This window comes from Ahaetulla prasina, chromosome 11 (assembly GCF_028640845.1).
Source record: "Ahaetulla prasina isolate Xishuangbanna chromosome 11, ASM2864084v1, whole genome shotgun sequence".
In the NCBI taxonomy this organism is placed as follows: domain Eukaryota; kingdom Metazoa; phylum Chordata; class Lepidosauria; order Squamata; family Colubridae; genus Ahaetulla; species Ahaetulla prasina.
The window spans coordinates 2,394,847-2,415,850 of NC_080549.1; the positions used below are offsets into that span (position 1 = coordinate 2,394,847).

General features: G+C 44.0%; 1 long non-coding RNA gene across 1 annotated transcript in view; it reads left to right on the forward strand.

The window, feature by feature from the left end:
- The window catches only part of LOC131183928 (uncharacterized), an 88,231-nt gene extending 67,535 nt beyond the window's left edge, over positions 1–20,696 (forward strand). The window contains exons 2-3 of the long non-coding RNA XR_009151875.1: positions 20,037–20,197; positions 20,602–20,696. This is a non-coding gene — a long non-coding RNA (uncharacterized LOC131183928). The remainder of the gene's footprint in view (positions 1–20,036; positions 20,198–20,601) is intronic.
- The last annotated feature ends 308 nt before the right edge of the window (positions 20,697–21,004 follow it).

The window sequence follows — 21,004 nt, forward strand, 5'->3', positions numbered from 1 at the left end:
CACATGAATGCATGTCCCCCCATGCGCCCCGCCCCCATGCATTTGTGGCAGAGACCTGAAGACCAGCTGGCCAGCGGGAGGCACGTCTGCATGCGCAGCGGAGCTGAACTGGAGCAACGGCTCACGTGCCCACAGAGGGCACCGCCTGCCACCTCTGGGCCACGTGCCATAGGTTTGCCATCATGAACCTAGGGCATTTTTTTTGTGGGAAGGGGTCTTTTCAGAGAGATGGATACCCTTGCGAACCAGCAATTACAGGTTTGATACCCTTCCCCATTTTTCTTCCGGCAGTTTTGAGTCATTAGCTTTGAATTCCACTCACTGCTGGATTGGGTCCTCTTCTCCATCTCTCTTCAGCCCCAAAGCCCCTTCCCCAAAGCCCAGGTATTTTCTGCCCTTACTGTGATTGTCATTTTCGTTCTGCTTGAAAGCCTTCAGCCAATGTTACCATGGCCACAAAGGCAGAACTGGAGATAAATGAAGAGGAGGGGGTCTCTCTAGGAATCGACGCGGTGCCAATAGGGGGGCTTAGAGCCAAAAGATTTCTCCTTACCTATGATGATCCCACGATGCTGAATCGGTCCAAATGCAAGGCTGAAATGCTTCCAGTAAAAAGAGATGCCATCCAAACGCAGCTGCTTAGGTTTGCCTGGAAAGCAAAAGGAATCTATTTCGGAAGAAAAAAAGAGAGGGGAAATTCCCCCCCCCAATTTATAACCATATTATCTTAAGCCCCGATAGCGGCATTCTCAAGTGCAAAAACAGGAAAGGAAAATAAGACGAAATCAATTGACCGAGTTGGTCTTCCCAAGTCTTGCGGGATTTACACGTCCCATTCCTTATGTCGGATGCGGCTAATAAATATTGCAGCCAAACTAACACGCAATCGCATGTATTATGATGGCTCCACATGAGTGACCTCCCAGTGGGTTGTTTGTGCCCGATGCAACGTCCCTTATTAACAAGACCAGAATTGTTTCGACAAGGGGCACCAGGAGTAGCTCTACCAGTTCTACTCGAAGTAATTTCTCATCTCCAGACTGAATTGGTGTTACCTGCACCCAGTGGTGAAATCCAATTTTTTTTTTACTACCAGTTCTGTGGGCGTCACTTGGTGGGCGTGGCATTGGAAGGATGCTACAGAAAATCCCCATTCCCTCCCCACTCCTGGGGGAAGGATATTGCAAAATCTCCATTCCTACCCCACTCTGGAGCCAACCAGAGGTGGTATTTACCGGTTCCCCGAACTATTTAAAATTTCCTCTATCGGTTCTCCGAACTGTTCAAAATTTCCGCTACCAGTTCTCCAGAACCTGTCAGAACCTGCTTGATTTCACCCCTGGTTCGGTGGCTGTGCATGTGCTCTGCGCGCCAAATGTGCATTGTGCACGCACATGCGCAGTGCTCACCACACCATCCCACGCCACAGCTCCGGGGGGGGGGGGGGCAGGGATTTTTGCTACCGGTTCTCCGAACCACCTGCTGCCATTGCTACCGGATCGACTGATCCGGTCTGAACTGGGAGCATTTCATCCCTGCCTGTACCCTACCTGTTGTGTCTCGCCTGCTCCCCCTGCCGCAGCCGGGCCCCTCTTATCTCCTGCCAGACACTGATAGTGCTGAAGAATGTCCTGGCATGCATCCAGCCCCCAGACCTGGCACCATGCCCGGACAGGCCGAACAAACAAACCTCCCTCCGATAGCATGTGCGCCTGAAGCCAGCCACGAGCTGAGATTACCAACAGCTGGAGACGAAACGATGCAATAGATAGACCTACGCTTCCGGAGAATGGAGAGGCGACGTCACCAAAAGGAAGGGAGGGGCAGGCCTGGATAAGTGCTGAGTCATGGAGCCACACCCCATGGCCTATATAAGGGATCTGCTTTCTGGCATTCTCTGAGTCAGGCAAAGTCTAACTTGGATTGCTGAAGTCACTTCCTGGTCTCCTGCCTGCCTTGAGAACTCTGATAGGACTTTGGCAGAGTTGCAGAGGCATGCCTGATTTGGATTTCCCTGACCCGGCCATCAGCGGAGGACAGGGACACGATACTACCAGTTAGGAAATCCCTGCCATGGACTTTATCTATTCAGGCTCTTTATACTTTCAACTCTTTTTATTTTTATTTTTTTTGTATCCTCGGTTTTTATTCCTTCTCTAAGTAAATATGAACACTTCTATAACAACAACTTAACTTAATCAGTAAATCCCAAAAGTCCAGATTTCATTTTTTTTTCCTGCCTCAAGCACAAAGTCCAGAAGTTGCTTACAGGTAGAAAAACAGCAGGCTATCTATTCTTTCTTCTGGTCAAAAAGTTGATTTCGACATCTCTGCCAACTTTTTCATTCCATCACTAAATCCATTGTGGGGTTGGAGTTTTCGTTCCATTTTTGCATATAAAGAATGGTTGCTGCAGTCAGCATGTGCCGTAATAAAGTTCCAATTTATATTTCAAGTTCCTTGTCCAGTAATCCTGAAAGCAAAACTTTTGGGTTTCAACAGACCCAGAGAGATAAATTACGTTTCGATCACACCATTTGAAAAAGACAATAATAAACCTCGGAAAAGAAGAAAAAGACACACCTCCCCTCCAACAGCCAACAGATAAGCAGGGATCAACACTAGCCAAACAAACAGGCAGAAACTCTTTTAGTCTCTTGGAGCATGATGGGGAAAAAAATCTCTCTTCTCTTGAGTGATCCAACTTTTGAATTTTTGCAACATTCTTGGAAAGTGCAACAGTGACCACTTGTGGCAGGAAATATCCTTTCAAGTTGGTTGCCAAGTTACATACAGTAGCAGCCAAAATTGTGGAAACCTTTTTGGAAAAAGTGTATTTTCTAAAACTAGCTAATAACACCACTTACTTTTTTTTTTTGGAGTAGTACCATAAAATTATATATCAATGGGAAGATAATTTAATCAAGAATGTAATGCAAGAAGGATTTGCTATTGGAATAGCAGTTACAGTATAAAGAAGAAAAGTGAAACACGTAGAAAAAATGAGATCTACAAAAATGATCACCGTGTCAGTTCATACTTCGTTGGGTAACCTTTAGCATGAATTACGGCCTTACAACATCTTCCCATGGAGTGAACCAAGTCTTTGAGTTCTGCAGCTGATATCATGTGAAATGACCATGACTATCATTAAGTGTTGTAAGTGTTGTACCTTGAAGGTATCTTTTCTTTTATGTACTCCGAGAGTGTATGCACTAAGACAAATTCCTTGTGTGTCCAATCACACTTGGCCAATAAGGAATTCTATTCTATTCTATTCTATTCTATTCTATTCTATTCTATTCTATTCTATTCTATTCTATTCTATTCTATTCTATTCTAAACCAAGATTGAATGATGGCTTCTATTAACTGGGTTTTATTGCTGGGTCACTTCTGACTAACAAGTTTCTTTAGTCGGCTCCAATTTTCAATTAGGTTAAGATCTGAGCTATTCCCAGGCCATTCCAGCAGTGGAATAGGATTATCTTGAAACTCTAAAAAAAAAAAAAAAGTGGTGTTCTTAGCCATCAAACCTCAGAATATACACTTTTCCCAAAAGGTTCCCACAGTTTTGGCCACTATTGTACATCTTCAAACTTCTGCTCTCTAGCTTGATGTTCAATAGGTGGCGGCATTGACCAATTTTTCAGACGGAAAAGATTCCGGAATCCAAGACGTTCCTAGCTAGATTGAAATTGCAGACTCGGAAGCTCTGCGCATGATATGCATTTCACTGGTGATGGAAACAAGAAATAGGTGGGATATTCTGGAGAGGAAGTTCAATTGTCACCTCAGAATTGAGTGGCGTGAAGGAGCAAAGGAGCCCACGGAGATTGGTCCCTACCAGCTCATAATAGAGGTGTATAAAGTCGCAAAGTAATTAGAAAGAAAGTCCTGCGGTGAAGCCACGGGAGGGTGTTTCAAGAAGGCAAAAATGAGAGCGGCCGTAGCTTATGCCATGCAGAATTGACTTTACATATTTATGTCGCTAAGGGGGACGATGAGGGCCACAAGTCTAGAAAGGGTATAAGAAGGACTCAAGAGGCCATGGAAGGGAAGATTATCTTGATAGACATTGTGAGGAAGTTAGCACCCATTCCTCCTAGAAAAATGAGATATTTTAGGAAAATATTAAAAGGGCAGAATATTTTCCCCAAAAGGGAGGAAGAAACTCACCCCCCCATCTTTTGTCAATGGGCCATTAAGGCCTGGGCTGGTCTATTCTACATAACAAACATCTACCTCCTTCAGGCAGAGCCATAATAGGAATTGCTCAAAGCCCTTCCATTACATCATCACTAGGGTGAAATCCAGCAGGTTCTGACAGGTTCTGGAGAACAAGTAGTGGAAATTTTGAGTAGTTCGGAGAACCGGCAAATACCACTTCTGGCTGGCCCCAGAGTAGGGTCAGAATAGAGATTTTGCAATATCCTTCCCCCAGGAGTGGGGTGGGAATGGAGATTTTGCAATACCCTTCTTCTGGAGTGGGGTGGGAATGGAGATTTTGCAATATCCTTCCCCTGGAGTGGGGTGGGAATGGAGATTTTGCAGAATCCTTCCCCTGGAGTGGGGTGGGAACGGAGATTTTGCAATATCCTTCCCCCAAGAGTTGGGAGGGAACGGAGGTTTTGTAATATCCTTCCCCTGCCACGCCCACCAAGCCACATCACACCTACCAAGCCACGCCTACAGAACCGATAGTAAAATAATTTGGATTTCACTACTGGCTTCCACCCATTTCTTCTTGTGCTACCTTCAGATACTATGGAAAATAAACTGACCTCCTCTTCCTTGTGACAGCCCCACAAGTATTAGAAGATGCTATCATATCTCCCCTAAGCACTTCTCTTTGTTTTCCCTTAGCCGTTCAATCCTTATAATGGCTTTCGTAACCATTTGCAATCAGTCCTAGAGGAGATCAACCCTGAATGCTCTTTAGAAGGCCAGATCCTGAAGGTGAAACTCAAATACTTTGGCCACCTAATGAGAAGGAAGGACTCACTAGAGAAGAGCCTAATGCTGGGAAAGATGGAGGGCAAAAGAAGAAAGGGACGACAGAGAACGAGGTGGCTGAATGGAGTCACTGAAGCAGTCGACGTGAGCTTAAATGGACTCCAGGGGATGGTAGCGGACAGGAAGGCCTGGAGGAATGTTTTCCATGGGGTCACGATTGGTCGAACAAGACTTCGCAACGAACAACAACAACAAACCATTTGCAATGGGATATAAGGATAAGGGATAAGTGGTCCTTGCTTGTCTAATGTAGGAACAGGATAATCAGGAGAACAAAACCTTGGTTAGATTCAGCAAGGTCATCTTCATGTCCAATCAACCTAGCACCCTACAAGTCATGTCCCAATTATGGGTAGTCAGAACCAAGATTCTCCTTCAACCCAAGAAAAATTTGAGAGAATTCTTGACATAACCAAACAGGTTTTGTGCTGGTAACAGTTGCTATCTGTGTAGCCTACACTACTCCAAAACCCCACCTGTTGTTGACCAGCAATACATCCCAACCGCTGCTCCCCAACTCTATTGTGTCCTTGTACAACTCTGGCTTTCCTTTTTGACAAAGGACTTCTTGGCCACTCAAAAGATCATATTGTTGTGTCTCATCCACTTTCACTGCAGCCGGGGCCTTCTTATCTGCTTCCGAATGCTGAGGAATGTCCTAGTATGCCTCCCGGCCCCAGCCCTGGCTCCATGCCCAGACAGGCTGAGGAGGAAGAAATGCCTCCAGCCCCCAGCTCTGGCTCCATGCCCAGGCAAACGGAGCAACTAGACCCCTCCCCCTCCCCCACAGCATGTGAGCCTGAGGAAGGTCAATTACCAACAGCTGCAGACTGGAGTGACCCTCGCTTCAGAAGAATTGATAGGCGGCGGCAACAGAAGGAAGGGAGGGGCAGGCCTGGATAAGTGCTGAGTCATGGAGCCACACCCCATGGCCTATATAAAGGATCTGCTTTCTGGCAGTCTCTGAGTCAGGCAAAGTCTAAACATATCTTGCTGAAGCCACTTTCTGGTCTCCTGCCTGCCTTGAGAACTTTGCTAGGACTGTGGCAGAGCTGCAGAGGCACGCCTGATTCGGATTTCCCTGACCCGGCCGTCAGCGGAGGAGTGGGACACGACACATATGTTGCTTTGCCAATGTTCAGTTGGCTTATTCGAGGCACATGACAGTTTTCCAGTTCCTTTTTTTTTTTTTTTCAGATGGTCGTCGGATCCTGGGGAACACAGCTGCTTCTCCTTGTCACAAACTCTCACATAGGGAGTAAGCTCCAAGAGTCCCAGTGGGAAGTATTTCTTCACGATTATCAGCAGCCTGGCCCTGCCAAACTGCAGTGTGTGTTTCCCACCCACATGGGTGTGAATCATTCTGCGCTCAGTAGGGACGATATCTAAGTAAACATTGCGCAGGCCTTCTCTCCATGATCCAGTCCATTTTTATTCTTTAGTTCTGCAAGTCTTACACACCATGCCTTTCCAAGCTCCATCTTTCCCCAACCCCAATAGTCTTCTTCACTGGATTTGATGAGTTGGTGTTAGCCATCTTGGTATTGTAAAATTATCCATGCAAAGCAAAACTGAACGTACCTGAAAAAGAGTTTGCAAAAGAGCATGCAAAGACGTGTGGGAAGAAATGTCCATCTGGCTTCAGTTCCAAATGGGGAGAAAGACACTGGAAACATGGAGACAGCTTGGAAAGATGGTTTAATGGTGGACAGGACCACATGGGCTTTTTGGGTCCTGGGCAAAAAAGAGCACATGGGTGAGATGAGAGAGAGAGATTTATACCCTCTCCTGGGCCCAGGGGTGAAATGCTACTGGTTCTCTCCGGTTTGGGCGAATCCAGTGGTGGGAGTCAGCCAGTTCGCACCACTTCGGGAGAACCAGTTGTTAACTGTCTGAGCAGTTTGGTCAACTGGTTGTTCAAAGAAATCATTAGGGCAGAGAACCGGTTGTTAAATTCTTTGAATCCCACCGCTGGGCGAATCAGTAGTGATAAAAACTACTGGTTCGGGAGAATCGGTTGTGATAAAAACTACCAGTTGGGGTGAATCAGTAGTGATAAAAACTACCAGTTGGGGTGAATCAGTAGTGATAAAAACTACCGTTTCGGGCGAACTGGTAGTTAGCATCTTGGTGTTGTAAAATTATCAATGCAAAGCAAAACTGACCACACCTGAAAAAATCCAGGTGAATGCATGCCTTCCTTTCTCTTTATCAAGATCGGATCCATCGTAGTTCTTGCAATTTATTTACTCCTGTTCAGCCTCTCGCTCTGCGGGTGCCTGTAGCTGAACAAGAGACCAGGTGACTCTGCTGAATACGGACTTTTCTAAAAGGAAGTCATTCCTGAATCATAGGCAAATGTATTTGACATCTAATGAATGGAACTTGAAATATTATGTATCTCGAATATCCGTCGCTGCTGATGGATGCTATATATATATAAAAAGTCTTCTGGGCAGTCCGGCCTATTTTTAAATCCACCATTCATTCTGGACAGACGTTTGTTGGAGTTTTTAATTAAGGCCATCATCATTTCACAAGCCTAAAAAAAAAATGCTCTGATCTGTTCGCAGAAAAAGATGATGGTTTCCAGAAATTGGAGTTTTTAAGGAACTGGACCTCTCTCTCTCTGTCCCCCCTGCCTCCCACACCTCTCTCCCTCCCTCTCTCCTCTCTCTCTGTTCCTCTCTCCTCTCTTTCCCTCTCTCCTTCCTCTCTTCTCCCTCTCCTCTCTGTCCCTCTCTCCTCTCTCTCCCCCCCTCTCTCCTTCTTCTCTTCTCCCTCTCCTCTCTGTCCCTCTCTCCTCTCTCCCCTCTCTTCCCCTCTGTCCTTTCTTTCTCCTCTCCCCTCTCCTCCTCTCTCTCCCTCTCTGTCTCCATCTCAGCATCTCTATAGCTGTTTGATTATAACTGTTAATTATTTTGAGTCTTTTTTCTTTGTTTTAATGTCACCTTAGGAAACTTCATTTTCCATCTCAAGAATGCAATTTATACATTTCTCAGTGGTAGGCAAGAACCCCAGGAACGGAAGTAATTCTGCTTGCCCAGGCTAGTTTGCTGGCTTTCTTAAAGGAGAACTTTATTATTATTATTATTATTTTTATTATTGAAGGTCATTCTATATTTTTAAATTCCGACAAGGGCAGCACAACCTAATCCATTGGCAGCTCACCCTATGTTTTAGTCTCCAGACCCCAGACACCATCTTTTTGCTCTCCTCTTCACTCCTTCTAGGGCCAAAATTTGAAATCCAAATTTTTTTTACTACCGCTTCTGTGGGCGTGGCTTGGTGGCTGTGGCAGGGGAAGGATACTACAAAATCCCCATTCCCACCCCACTCCTGGGGGAATGATATTGCAAAATTTCCATTCCCTCCCCACTCTGGGGCCAGCCAGGGGTGGCATTTGCCGGTTTTCCGAACTGCTCAAAATTTCCGCTACTGGTTCTCCAGAACCTGTCAGTTCCTGCTGGATTTCACCGCTGGCCTACACCTTCTCTTTTGTATCGTAGGGAGCAGAATTGGACACAATATTCCAAGGGTGGTCTAATAAAACGGTACTAACACTCCTTGAGATCTTCATGCTACTATCCCTCTCTTGATGCCACCTCGTTGGCTTATCTGGCCAATAATCACAACCCATTGGTCAGTGCCAAGAGCCAAAATACTCCCCCCCCCAAACATCATGTAGGCCTTGCTTCTACTCATAGGACCATTTTAAGAAGCCCTGCATCATACTTCCTCTGTTTCTGGATGCTAAAAATAAACTATCTAAGTGAGAAAGGGCAATGCAGCTGTGGGAGAGCAGCTAACCCTCTGATTAAGTGTCAAGTCAAGTCCCAGGGGATATTAATTGGCTGAAAATAGCTGCTACGACGAACAATTATTAGTACCTGGAAAAATTAATCTTAAACCCGAGTTTGCGCCATGAATTTCAGGTTTTCATGTTCCCCCAAAGTCTACAATTTCCAATTCTTCTTCCACGGGGAGTCCCATATATTTTTTTCCACCCACCTGTGAAGAGAAGAGAGTCATTCCAACTTTGCAACGTTGAGGAAGGGAGGTTGTAGAGCAAATTGGGAGTTTCTCTTGATTCGAAGGCCCTGAAGGTGGCTCCATTTGCAGCCTCCGGGTCTTCTTTTAATCAAATAGGCAGCTATTTCAGCCAATGGGGATCCCTGCGTACAGGTGATATTTGCAGACGCCAGGCGCCGTTTAATCGAATCATCAGCTCTCTCGGAGCCAATCATGGCTCCACCCGGTAGATAATTTTGTAGAAATAGATGGCATATGCCACCAGAAAGATTAACTAAGCTGTTTAAAGATAAATCAGCTAAATATTGGAAATGTCACCAATTGCCGGGATCATACTATCATATGTGGTGTAAAGAAGCAAAGAATTATTGGGTTAAAATACAGACATGGTTAGAGGGAATGCTGCAACAACATATAGAGTTAAGACCAGAGATATTTCTATTGGGAATATTACTGGAGAAATATAGTAAAGAAGATATATATTTCATATAATAACAGCGGCCAGAATTTTATTTGCACAGAACTAGAAAGCAGATAAAATCCCATCAGGAGGAGAAATTATAAAGAAGATTTTAGAATGTTCAGAAATGAACAGATTAACGTTAAGAATAAAAGATAAAGAGGACTCGATGTCTTTCAAGATATGGGGAAATTTTTATGATTGGTTAGAAAAGAAATATCAATAAAGGTATGGAGATAAAACAGACAGGGAAAAGATGAATAACAGAAAAAAATAATTAGAAGAACAGAAACCCAGATGATGCCTTGGTAAAAGGAAAAGGAGGAAGGTGGGGGGGGGAAGGGAAAAAATGTGGCTATTATAAAAGTGTACGCAAATGATGGAATAGATGTAATTACTAATCAAATAAGAAACTAAAACGAAGAGGCATGTAAACAGAAAATCGGGGCTATTCAAATACCATTCTAGATTGAATTGAGAAAGGAAAAAACAAGAGAGGGGGAAAGGAAGAGTAGAGAGAGAGGAGGGGAGAAGAGAGAGAGAGAAGAGAGAGAGAGAAGAGAGGAAGGAGAAGTAGGAAGGAAAGAGGAGAGAGAGAGAGAGGGTTAGAAAAGGAGGAAGAAGAGAGGAGTGGGGGAAGGGAAGGAGAAGTAGGGAAGGAAAAGAGGAGGAATGAAGAAAGTAGGAAGAGATGGAAGAAGGAGGAAGAGAAAGGGAGAAGAAAAGCAAAGGTTGTGGGAAAATAAAGGAGGGTAAATGGTAAAAGAGCAGCTCCCCCAAAAAACGAAAAATGAAAGTAAAAAGATAAGGATGAATGGAAAAGGATGGGTAAGAGACTGTACATTCAAATAAGTTTATGAGAAATAAAAACTTTATTTAAAAAAGAGATAATTTTGTAGGAGGAAAAACTGCTTTTAATCAAACAGACAGCCATCCCGAGCTGGTCAGTTCCCCCTGTTCATGGTTAATTTTGCAGATGCAAAAGGCTCTTTGCCATTAGCACAAATCTGCAGCTTTTTCTAACTCCATAGCGGGCAGAATTATGGCACTGGGTCAGCTCCTGAAAGGAACGAAATATTGGATAATGTTTAAAGGCTCTCAATGCAACTGTAGGCCAGTCTTTGAGTTCCTGCACCTCTCTCTCGTTTTCTCATTTTAAAAAATGGTTTGGGGCTTCAGCGCCTGTTTTCTGTGCTCTGCATGTCTGCAGACGAGAGCAGGGTAGAGAGAGAAAATTCTATTAGTCTCCCCTAGCTGTATTAAGCCGCGACCGTTGCTAATGCTAAGACGCTGGGATGATTTTCTCGAAGGCCAGAAGAGAGCAAAGGGGAGCCGAGAGTCCTTCTGGATAAATATTTAATGCCGCCTTATTGATTTGATGTGGCTGTCTAATCGTAAGCGCTCCGAGGCTAGTTCTACCTTGGACAGCAGCTCTTACCAAGCTGTTTCCAGCCAGAGAGGGTAGGTTGAGTTCCTAAACACCCTTCTGGGAATCTTTTTCTTCAAGTGATAAAACTTTATGGTTGCAGAAGGGAGGGGAGCTATCGCTACCGGTGGGGGGGAGGGAGAAAGAGAGAGGGAGGGAGGGAGGGAGGGAGAGAGAAAAGAGAGAGAGAGAGAGAGGGAGGGAGGGAGCGAGAAAGAGGGAGGGAGGGAGAGAGGAGTGGAGAGAGAGAGAGAGAAAAAGAGAGGGAGGGAGGGAGGGAAAGAGAGAGAAAATAGAGAGAGGGAGGGAGGGAGAAAAAGAGAGGGAGGGAGAGAGAGAGAGAGAGAGAGAGAGAGAGAGAAGATTGGATTTTTCTTCTTCTCCTCTTGCTGCATCCCCTGAATGAGTTGGCTAAAAATGGCAACCTGCCCCTCCCCCCAATTTCCATGTAATGGATTTAATCAAAACTAAGGTTCTGTTCCCAGAAGGTGTTTTTTCCCCCCCAGCAAGCTGAGCTCAGATAAAACCAAAGAACCCACAGTCACCTCCACTGCTTCCTCTTCCTCCTCCCATTCTGCTTCTTCACAAACCCCATTCCCTTCTAGCACTGATGATGTTACCTAGTTGGGGTCATGAAACGTCTTCAAGAAAGCAACCGAGCTCAGAGAGCACCCAGGACCCTTCATTTCAACCCCGAACTACAAACATTCTCCTTTATTAATCCCTCAACCTTTGTGGAGCCGGGATGCCCTGCGTGGCAGCTCCTGAAACCTAATTTTGTCTATCGGCAAAGCGCAATCCCACCTTCTCCGCGGGGCCACCTCACCACCTGCAGCCCTCGTCTTGCAAGGCCACCAGCCTCCAAGCCTCGTCTTAAGAGATCTCTGGACACCTGCTCCAGGTTTGTGACCTGCCTCTTATGCTACAGGAAACCATCTTTTCTGGAAGACCCTGGGAGATGAAGGGTTAGAAAATACGGTTGACTTTCCCTGAATCTTCTTCTAGAAACCAGGAGTCCCCAAAGTTCAGGATTTGGTCTTCCTTTTTTTTTTTTCCTCCTTAGCCTTTTGTTCGACATTCTAGCTTGCTTCTCAGCTCTGCTTCTCAGGCCCCCCCTTTAGACTTGATTCACCCCTTGATTCAGGTTGAGAAATGAAATTGCCCCAGGTTTACTTCAGCTATTTTGGGTTCCTGTATTGGAAGAACCTATATTGTTCTCCCGCTAAGCCTGTCTTTCTTATTCAGCGACCTAAGGCAGGAAAAACAACAACAACCCATTTCCCATTTCTCCATGGAAGCAAAGCATTTGGGCGATAATACACGAAGTAGCTCACTCTTTGTCCCCTTGGGTAACCGATTTATTCTACGTATGCGTAGCTCTGCTCCTCGTTCTACCAAGATAAGAGGTGCGGTTGATTAGGCAATTAAAAAAAAAAAAAAAAAGAATGAGAGAAGAGGCAACTATCTGATTGATAAAGTGGCTTTGTGGCGTGAAACTTTTTACGCCTATGAAGCCAGCAGCAAATTCTTTAAAAATACTTTTGAAGCACCTACGCAGAAGAGCTGCAGAAGACATCTCCAAGGAGAGCATCCATTTCCCTCGGGTGGGGGTGGGGGGTGGGGGTGGGGGAGACGCCTCTTTTGCAACCCCCTCTCAAGAGACAAGAGAGCTCCTTCCCTCTTTCCTTAAAACAGCAGCCGAGAGGCAGAGCGCGCTTTTGATTAATTGCCAAACCAAATGAAAATGCATTTATTTAATTAGCGTCCTGTTGCACTGTTCAGCAAATGGCCCGCTATTTATCTTTCGGTTGAAGCAGCCTTGGGTAGAAAGCGGTTTCTGCAAAAAAAAAATAACAAGGTGGCCCATCTCCAAATGCTCCATGAATAAATGGGCCCAGGTAGTCCTCGACTTACAACAGTTACGATGGCACTGGAAAAAGTGATTTTTGACCATTTTTCAGACTGCTGCCGCCTCCCCACGATTACGTGATCAAAATCCACACGTTTGGCAACCGATTCCTCTTTATGACGGTCGCCATGTCCCGGGGTCATGTGATCCCCTTTTGTGACCTTCCTGTTGTGGAGCCTGTGGAGCTGGCAATGGAGTCGGACAGCGATGAGGCTGAGGTGGGGCCAGGGCCATCGGGAAGTGAGGTGTGGACTCCAGAGCCTCCAGAGGCTGACAGTAGTGAGGCAGAGGAACAGGAGGAGCCTGTTCCTAATACATGCATGAGAAGAGCTGCCAGAAGGCAAGAGCAGCTCAAGCAAAGAGGACGACTCGGGAGTAGGGCCAAGAGATGATTGGCCCCTCCCATAAGGCTTAAAAGACCAGCAACAGTGTTTGGGCTTTGCCGGAAAACGACATTGGTAGCTTCATCTTCTGCTTCGTCTATGCCTTGCATTTATTTTTGTGACTTCTGAACGTTTGCCAAGAAAGGCCTTTGGCAGTTTGTCTGATTGGACCAAGGTTTGTGATAGGACTGAGGAATTTGTGTTGGGAGGAATTTGTTTTAATTTGAGTTGAACGACGCTGGGAATGAAGTAATTCTCAGCTGTTCGAATAAAGTTTGTTTGTTTTTTCACGGACTGAGTTTCCTACGACCTACTTGGGCCTGGGTCACAACACTTCCGAGAGGCACAGTCAATGGGGAAAGCAGATTCACTTAACAACCGCGTTGCTAACTTAACAACCGCAGTGATTCACTCAAAAAAGTCGTAAAAAGGGGGAAAATTCACTTAACTAAAGCCTCACTTAGCAACAAAAATTTTGGGCTCGATTGCGTCAAAGAGAGGAGGGAGAGAGAGAGAGAGAGTCTTGCAAAACCTTTACAAATATGTGTGCAGTGCTTTTCTATACTTTCCCGTGAAGCAAACCTTCCTAGTTATTGTTCCAAAGGAATTTCAGCTTTGTCCTAGGACAGTAATGGAAATGTTGCATGCACACTCATCGGGGCCGCGCTCTGGAAAAGCTGAACTTCCGGTTTCTAGCGCACATGTGTGCCCAACGATCAGCTAGCCGGCATGCATGTGTAGGCCAGTTTTTAGCTCTGCCGTGCACACAAATGGATCACAATCCGGAAAAACTGAACTTCTGGGTTTGGTTGCGCATGCACACCTGACATTTAGCGGGCCGGCGCGCATGCGCACACTGATTTTCCACACTGCCATGCGCACGAAGGACAGCTGATCGTCGCACGCACATGCGTGCCAGAAACCTGGAAGACGAACAGGCAAGGCTGTGCGTGCTGGGCAACATGGCTTCGTCTGCCACTTTGGGCACGCGGGCAATAGGTTCGCCATTACGGTCCTAGGAATATCTGGAGATTCCAAACCAAGGAGAGGATATTTTGGGCTATTAAACTGAGAAAGACGTGGAAGAGCCCTAGAGACCACTTACTCTGATAAAGTGATGATCTTTGGCAGGTGCTTCACGCTTCACCTCACAGGTCTCCATGGTGCGCAGATTCCCATCAACTCACCTGAGCCCACGTGTAGCTGCTGCTATTTATTTATTTTTTTATTTATTTATTTATTATTTAAATTTTTATACCGCCCTTCTCCCGAAGGACTCAGGGCGGTTCACAGCCAATTAAAATACACAATGATACAATAAATACAATTAAAATACAGTTAAAAAACTTATTGAATTGGCCAAGATTAAAATTTAGAATAAAAACCCATTAAAAAACCCATAAATTTAAAACTAACCCAGTCCAGCGCAGATGAATAAGTGAGTTTTAAGCTCACGACGAAAGGTTCGGAGGTCCGGAAGTTGACGGAGTCCTGGGGAGTTCGTTCCAGAGGCGAGCCCCACAGAAGGCCCTTCCTGGGCGTCGCCAGGCGACACTGTCGCGCCGGCGGCACCTGAGAGTCCCTCTCTGTGAGGCGCACGGGTCGGTGAGAGGTATCCGGTAGCAGCAGGCGGTCCCGTAAATAGCCCGGCCCTATGCCATGGGCGCTTTGAAGGCGTTCACCAACACCTTGAGCGCACCGGAAGGCCACAGGTAGCCAGTGCTGCCTGCGCAGGATAGGTGTCACACGGGAGCCACGAGGGGCTCCCTCTATCACCCGCGCAGCTGCATTCTGGACTAACTGCAGCCTCCGGCTGCCCCTCAAGGGGAGCCCCATGTAGAGCGCATTGCAGTAATCCAGGCGAGGCGTCACAAGGCGTGAGTGACTGTGCACAAAGCATCCCGGTCTAGAAAGGGGCGCAACTGGCGCACCAGGCGAACCTGGTGGAAAGCTCTCCTGGAGACGGCCGTCAGGTGGTCCTCAAAAGACAGCCGTACATCCAGGAGAACGCCCAAGTTGCGCACCCTCTCCATCGGGGCCAATCTCCATCATAGCCAATGCTATGCCTTTCAAATATTGCTCCCAAGTAGTCCACTCCTTCAAAACAGATCCTCTTTTGTTGATGACCGAGACTAAGCTCCAGATAAATATTTGAAAAATAAAGGTAAATGTACAGATTGTAAATTAGGGACGCGGTGGCTCAGTGGCTAAGATGCTGAGCCTGTCAATCAAAAGGTTTGCAGTTCGACGGTTCGAATCCCTAGTGTCGTGTAACGGGGTGAGCTCCTGTTACTCGTCCCAGCTTCTGCCAACCTAGGAATTTGAAAGCACGTAAAAAATGCAAGTAGAAAAATAGGGACCACCTTTGGTGGGAAGGTAACAGCATTCCGTGCGCCTTTGGCGTTGAGTCATGCCGGCCACATGACTACGGAGATGTCTTTGGACAGCGCTGGCTCTTCGGCTTTGAAACGGAGGTGAGCATTGCCCCCTAGAGTCGGGAACGACCAGCACATATGTGCGAGGGGAACCTTTACCTTTACAGATTGTAAACCAGAATTATTTTTGTTAGGCATAAAACCAGAAAAAAAAATGATAAAGGAAATATATATTGGATATTGCTTGTTTTAACAGCAGCAAGAATTGTATTTGCACAACATTGGAAAAGTGAGGAAACATCTACGGAAGAAGATACAATTAAAAAAAATATTAGACTGTGCAGAAACTACAGATTAACACTGAAGATAAAAGAAAAAAAGACACAGAATATTTTCGAATTTGGGACTTGTTTTATCAATAGCTGGATAAAAGAGGTAAACATTAGGAACTTAGTAAGTATTACTATGTAAACAAATTGATCCAGACAGTACGCTGTTCATCCAGCACATATTGTATGTAAAGAGAAAACAAATAAATAAATATATATATAAAATAAAATAAATAAATGTAAATTCTGTAGCTGCAAGTTAGCTTGGACTGTAGTCTATTTCACCTACTCTTTCGATCTGAAATGTTTATTTTTTATTTTTATTTTTTATTGTTTTAATGTGATAGACAATCTGACAAACACACAACATATAACATATAAATATTTCCTATTTCTAAACAGCGTTTCTTAGCAGTCTTCTTTCGTTTTTGTACCTTCCCCCCCAAATCACATTTGTTATTTTATTTTCTTTCTTATCCTCTTTTCTTTATTTACATTAAATTATCTAATACTAATAGCTTTACTTTTCTAGATTCTTATATATTTATTATTTACATATTGTACACTGAGAGCATATGCACCAAGACAAATTCCTTGTGTGTCCAATCACACTTGGCCAATAAAAAATTCTATTCTATTCTATTCTATTCTATTCTATTCTATTCTATTCTATTCTATTCTATTCTATTCTATTCTATTCTATTCTTTCTAATACATTCTGTACATTCTAATTTCTCCCCTTTATTTTCCCCCCTTTATTTCTAGACTCAAGCCGAAGTTAGCCTAGAGTGTAGTCTATTTCACCTACCCTTTTGATCTGAAATGTTTAGCTCAGCTTAGCCTCCTCCGCCGTGGCTTTCCTGACTAACAAAATGTTTGAACATAACCTTAGTATGATAAGTACTCTAAATCTGTGTGCCAGAGAAACTCAACTAACGGTAACATCTACCGTTTTATTAAAACAGGGAAGCTAGGGTGAATCATGAATGTCCTGCTGTTAAAAGTAAATATAGCAAGAGAACGGCCAACCAAATGCTTCTCCAGAATAAAATTACAAAGACTGAAGGCATTCATGAATATACATGAAGATGAATATACATTTGACCATTGACAAGGATTGTTTTACAAGGGATAATAATAATAATAATAATAATAATAATAATAATAATAATAATAATAATAATAATAATAATAATAATAATAATAATAATAATAATAATAATAATTTAATTTTTATACTGCCCTTCTCCCGAAGGACTCAGGGCGGTTAACAGCCAGATAAAATAACAATCAAATACAATACAATAAAACCAGAATTAAAAAACTTATTCAATTTAGCCAATAATTTAAATATAAAATACATAACATCGTAAAACCCCATTAAAAAATCCTATTAAAACCCATATAAGGATAAGGAATGCAGATGGGGATAGGCAGGAATCTGGCCACATGAGAACATGAGTTTTCTTTATTGTCATTGCGCCTCGTACAACAAAATAGAATGCCAACTTCAGTGTACATTATACATAAGAAACAAACTATAAAAATAAAACACAAACACGCATCGTTCACATCAGTGATGGGTTTCAAATGTTTTTTTTTTTACTACCGGTTCTGTGGGCGTGGCTTGGTGGGCGTGGCTTGGTGGGCATGGCAGGGGAAGTTACTGCAAAATCCCCTTTTCCTCCCGATCAGCTGGGACTTGGGAGGCAGAGGATAGATGGGGGTGGGGCCAGTCAGCATTTTTACAACCGGTTCTCCGAACTCCTCAAACTTTCCGCTACCGGTTCTCCAGAACTGGTCAGAACCTGCTGAAACCCACCTCTGCTTCACATTCTATACAATTGAATTGGAAACCCCGGATCTTGCATTAATATTGCACTATACAGTAGAATTCAATATAGTTACTGCTCCTGCGATAGAAGTTGTTTTTCAGCCTATTTGTCCTTGTTCTTTATTATCCTGTACCATCTGCCAGATGGTAATAGTTCGAAAAAAAAGGGTGAGATCCAGGATGAGATGGATCTTTAAGAATGTTTTGAACTTTCTTAAGGGAGTGGGAGCTATAAAGCTCTTCCAAGGAGGGGAGAGGGCAACCAATGACCCTCTGGGCAATGACGTTGACCCTCTGGAGTGCTGTCCTATCTGCCACTGTGCAATTGGCAAACCATACACAGCTGCAGTAAATTAAAATACTCTCTATGGTGCAGCGGTAGAAGGTCACCAGCAGTTTTTCATTCAGTTGTTGTTTCCTGAGAAGTCTCAGGTAGTATAATCTCTGCTGGGCTGCAATGCAAGTGCTGCAATGCAGGTTACCCAGGTCAGGTCGTCTTTTATGATAACACCCAAAATCTTCAAACTGTATCGATTGTTTGTGCGGGTATTATTGCAGTTGAAGCTGAAGAAGTCATTGACAGGTAAGACGCTGTATACTATGCTTAGATCAGACCACAGGTGGCGTAGTTCCAGATTGTCCAAGCCCAGAATTTCAAGCCTGGTGGCAGAAGGGATTCTATTGTGAGTAGAGGAGTGGAGGACTCTTCTCGTAAAATACCTCTGGACCTGCTCAACCATGTTAATGTCCGATATACAGTGTGGATTCTAGGCAGATGAGCTATATTCGAGAATTGGTCTGGCAAAGGTTTTGTATGCCTTACTTAGCAGTGCAATGTTATTGGAGAAGAAGCTTTGCAAGATTAGGTTAACGAGTCACATTAATGCCTTTTTGGCAATGTTGTTACAGTGGGCTCTGGGGCTTAGATCGTTTGAGATGAGTACTCCTAGGTCCTTGATAAAGTGAGGGTTGTCTGAGAGATCATTTCTGCCCAACTTGTATTTGGTGTTCTGATGCCCTCCTTCTTATTAGCATCTTCTTTCAAGGAGCCAGAACACGTTGGATATATTGTGGCCTTAATTTCATGCTGAGATGGCAGATTTGCCCCCACCCCCCTTCCATCAAACGTTGATGCAGACAAATTATTCTGTTTGGAAATGCATCAAACACCATTTTCAAAGCCGGATGCATCAAGTCTGCCTCTACAATAACCCAGCGCATCCTTCTGAGGCTTGTCACAGACTCATTAGGTTTTAACGATGTGATGGATGGGGAAACTTCCATCAACAGTTTCTAAGGGCTTTGAATTTTTTTCCCCCACCTTGCATCTTTTAAAAACCTTGTGAGCACGTTGGACTCTGTTGGTTTGAGATGACCTCCTATGATCCTGAACACGGAGTCTTGTCCTCCTTCCTGACAAGTCTGGCTGGTGGGTGCATCGGAGGAGACAGATTTGAAAAGTTGAACAGATTAACAGAGTTGGAAGGGACCTTATAGGTCATCTAGTCCAACACCCACCCCCGCCCAAGCAGGAGACCCTACACAATTTCTGATAAATGGCAGTCCAGTCTCTTCTTGAAAGCTTCCAGTGATGAAGCTCCCACAGCTCCTGAAGGCAACTTGTGTTCCATTGGTTGGTTGTTCTCCTGCATCTTTTGAGAACTTCTAAAGTTCTCCAGACCAAACTTTTCTAATGCAATGATCCTTACCTGATCTCAAAGGTGCTTTCCCCCCCCCCAAAGGGCAACTGGACTGTTTTTTGAGGAAGAAGACATTTCAATTGTCACCTAAGGAGCTTCATCAGTTGATGAATCCAAGCTTCTTGGATGAGAACTACTTCTTCTTCTTCTTCTTCTTCTTCTTCTTCTTCTTCTTCTTCTTCTTCTTCTTCTTCTTCTTCTTCTTCTTCTTCTTCTTCTTCTTCTTCTTCTTCTTCTTCTCCTTCTCCTTCTCCTTCTCCTTCTTCTTCTTCTTCTTCTTCTTCCTCCTCCTCCTTCCTTTTCCTCCTCCTCCTCCTCTTCTTCTTCTCCTCCTTCCCTCCCCTCCTCCTCCTTCAAAAAACCCCCAGTCCAGTTGCCTTTTGAAAGACAACTATGACCTGAATGACTGAGAATCTCCATAGACATCCTTACCTGATATTGAAGATGTATAAAGTGTATGTTCTCTGCAGGCAGAAATGTTGACCTGAAACTCAAAAGTTGGTCAACTTGTTTCCTGCCCACAATAGGGTGCGAGAGATGTTCTTAGTTGCACCCTTTTATCTTTTACTGCAGGCTCTGGAAAATGTTTGAGATGTTGACTCCCCAATTCTTGTTCACCAACCTTCTGGAGGGGCACCTTAAGCTCCGGTTGAAATGAGGGCACTGAAAAATGGCATTCTTCTATAAATTGTTCCGTGGCTTAACTGAAAGAAACATCTGAACTCCTTCTGCTGGTAATTTCTTACCCTGATCTTTAATAGATCCGTTTGTGTAAACTCTACTGATGCATGCTAATGCTATCAAATAATTAATAACAGCCTTTACAGACAACTTTTGTTTTTTAAAGAAAAACAAAATGCAACCATGCATCGGTTCTCCAACTGTGTAGCATCCCCTATCAAAAATTTTCATTTTTTTTTCCTGGAGTCCTAGATCCGGCATCAGCAAAGACATTGTTTTGGAAAACCTGGCTCCGACAATGTATGAATAATGAATGCTTTTAAATGTCAAAAAAATGTCAGTTTTGTATTGAAAAAAAAAAACTTCCTTCATTTATGTCTCCGATCTGCTTCCTTATTCAACTCCCACACACCCTTATTATTATTATTTTATTTTATTTTATTTTTAAAAAAAACAGGTTGAAGAAGAGAAGAGAGAAAACTCATAACATTGCTTATACGCTTGAAAGTGAAATTGGGAGAAATGGACTGATTTTAATGCTGTTGTGGACAGTAAGTAGAGAGTGATTAATACTTAATCACCCTTGTTTCCATTAGTCCCAATTAACCTACACACCTTCATCATTTGCTTTTGGCTCGTCTTTCGTCCTGTTGCTTTTTAACGAAAATTTATTGTTTTCGACTCGGAGATATATTCTAGAGCTGTGTAGCTTGGAAAACTTGGCCCCTTCCTTGTCTTCTTTCGCTCAAACTCCACAGTTGGGTATTTTTGGGACCTATAGAAGTTCAAGAGTCCCAGTCTCCACAATCTTCTAATTCTCCTAATATACGTTCATCTGTTGCAGTGGTGGGTTTCAAATT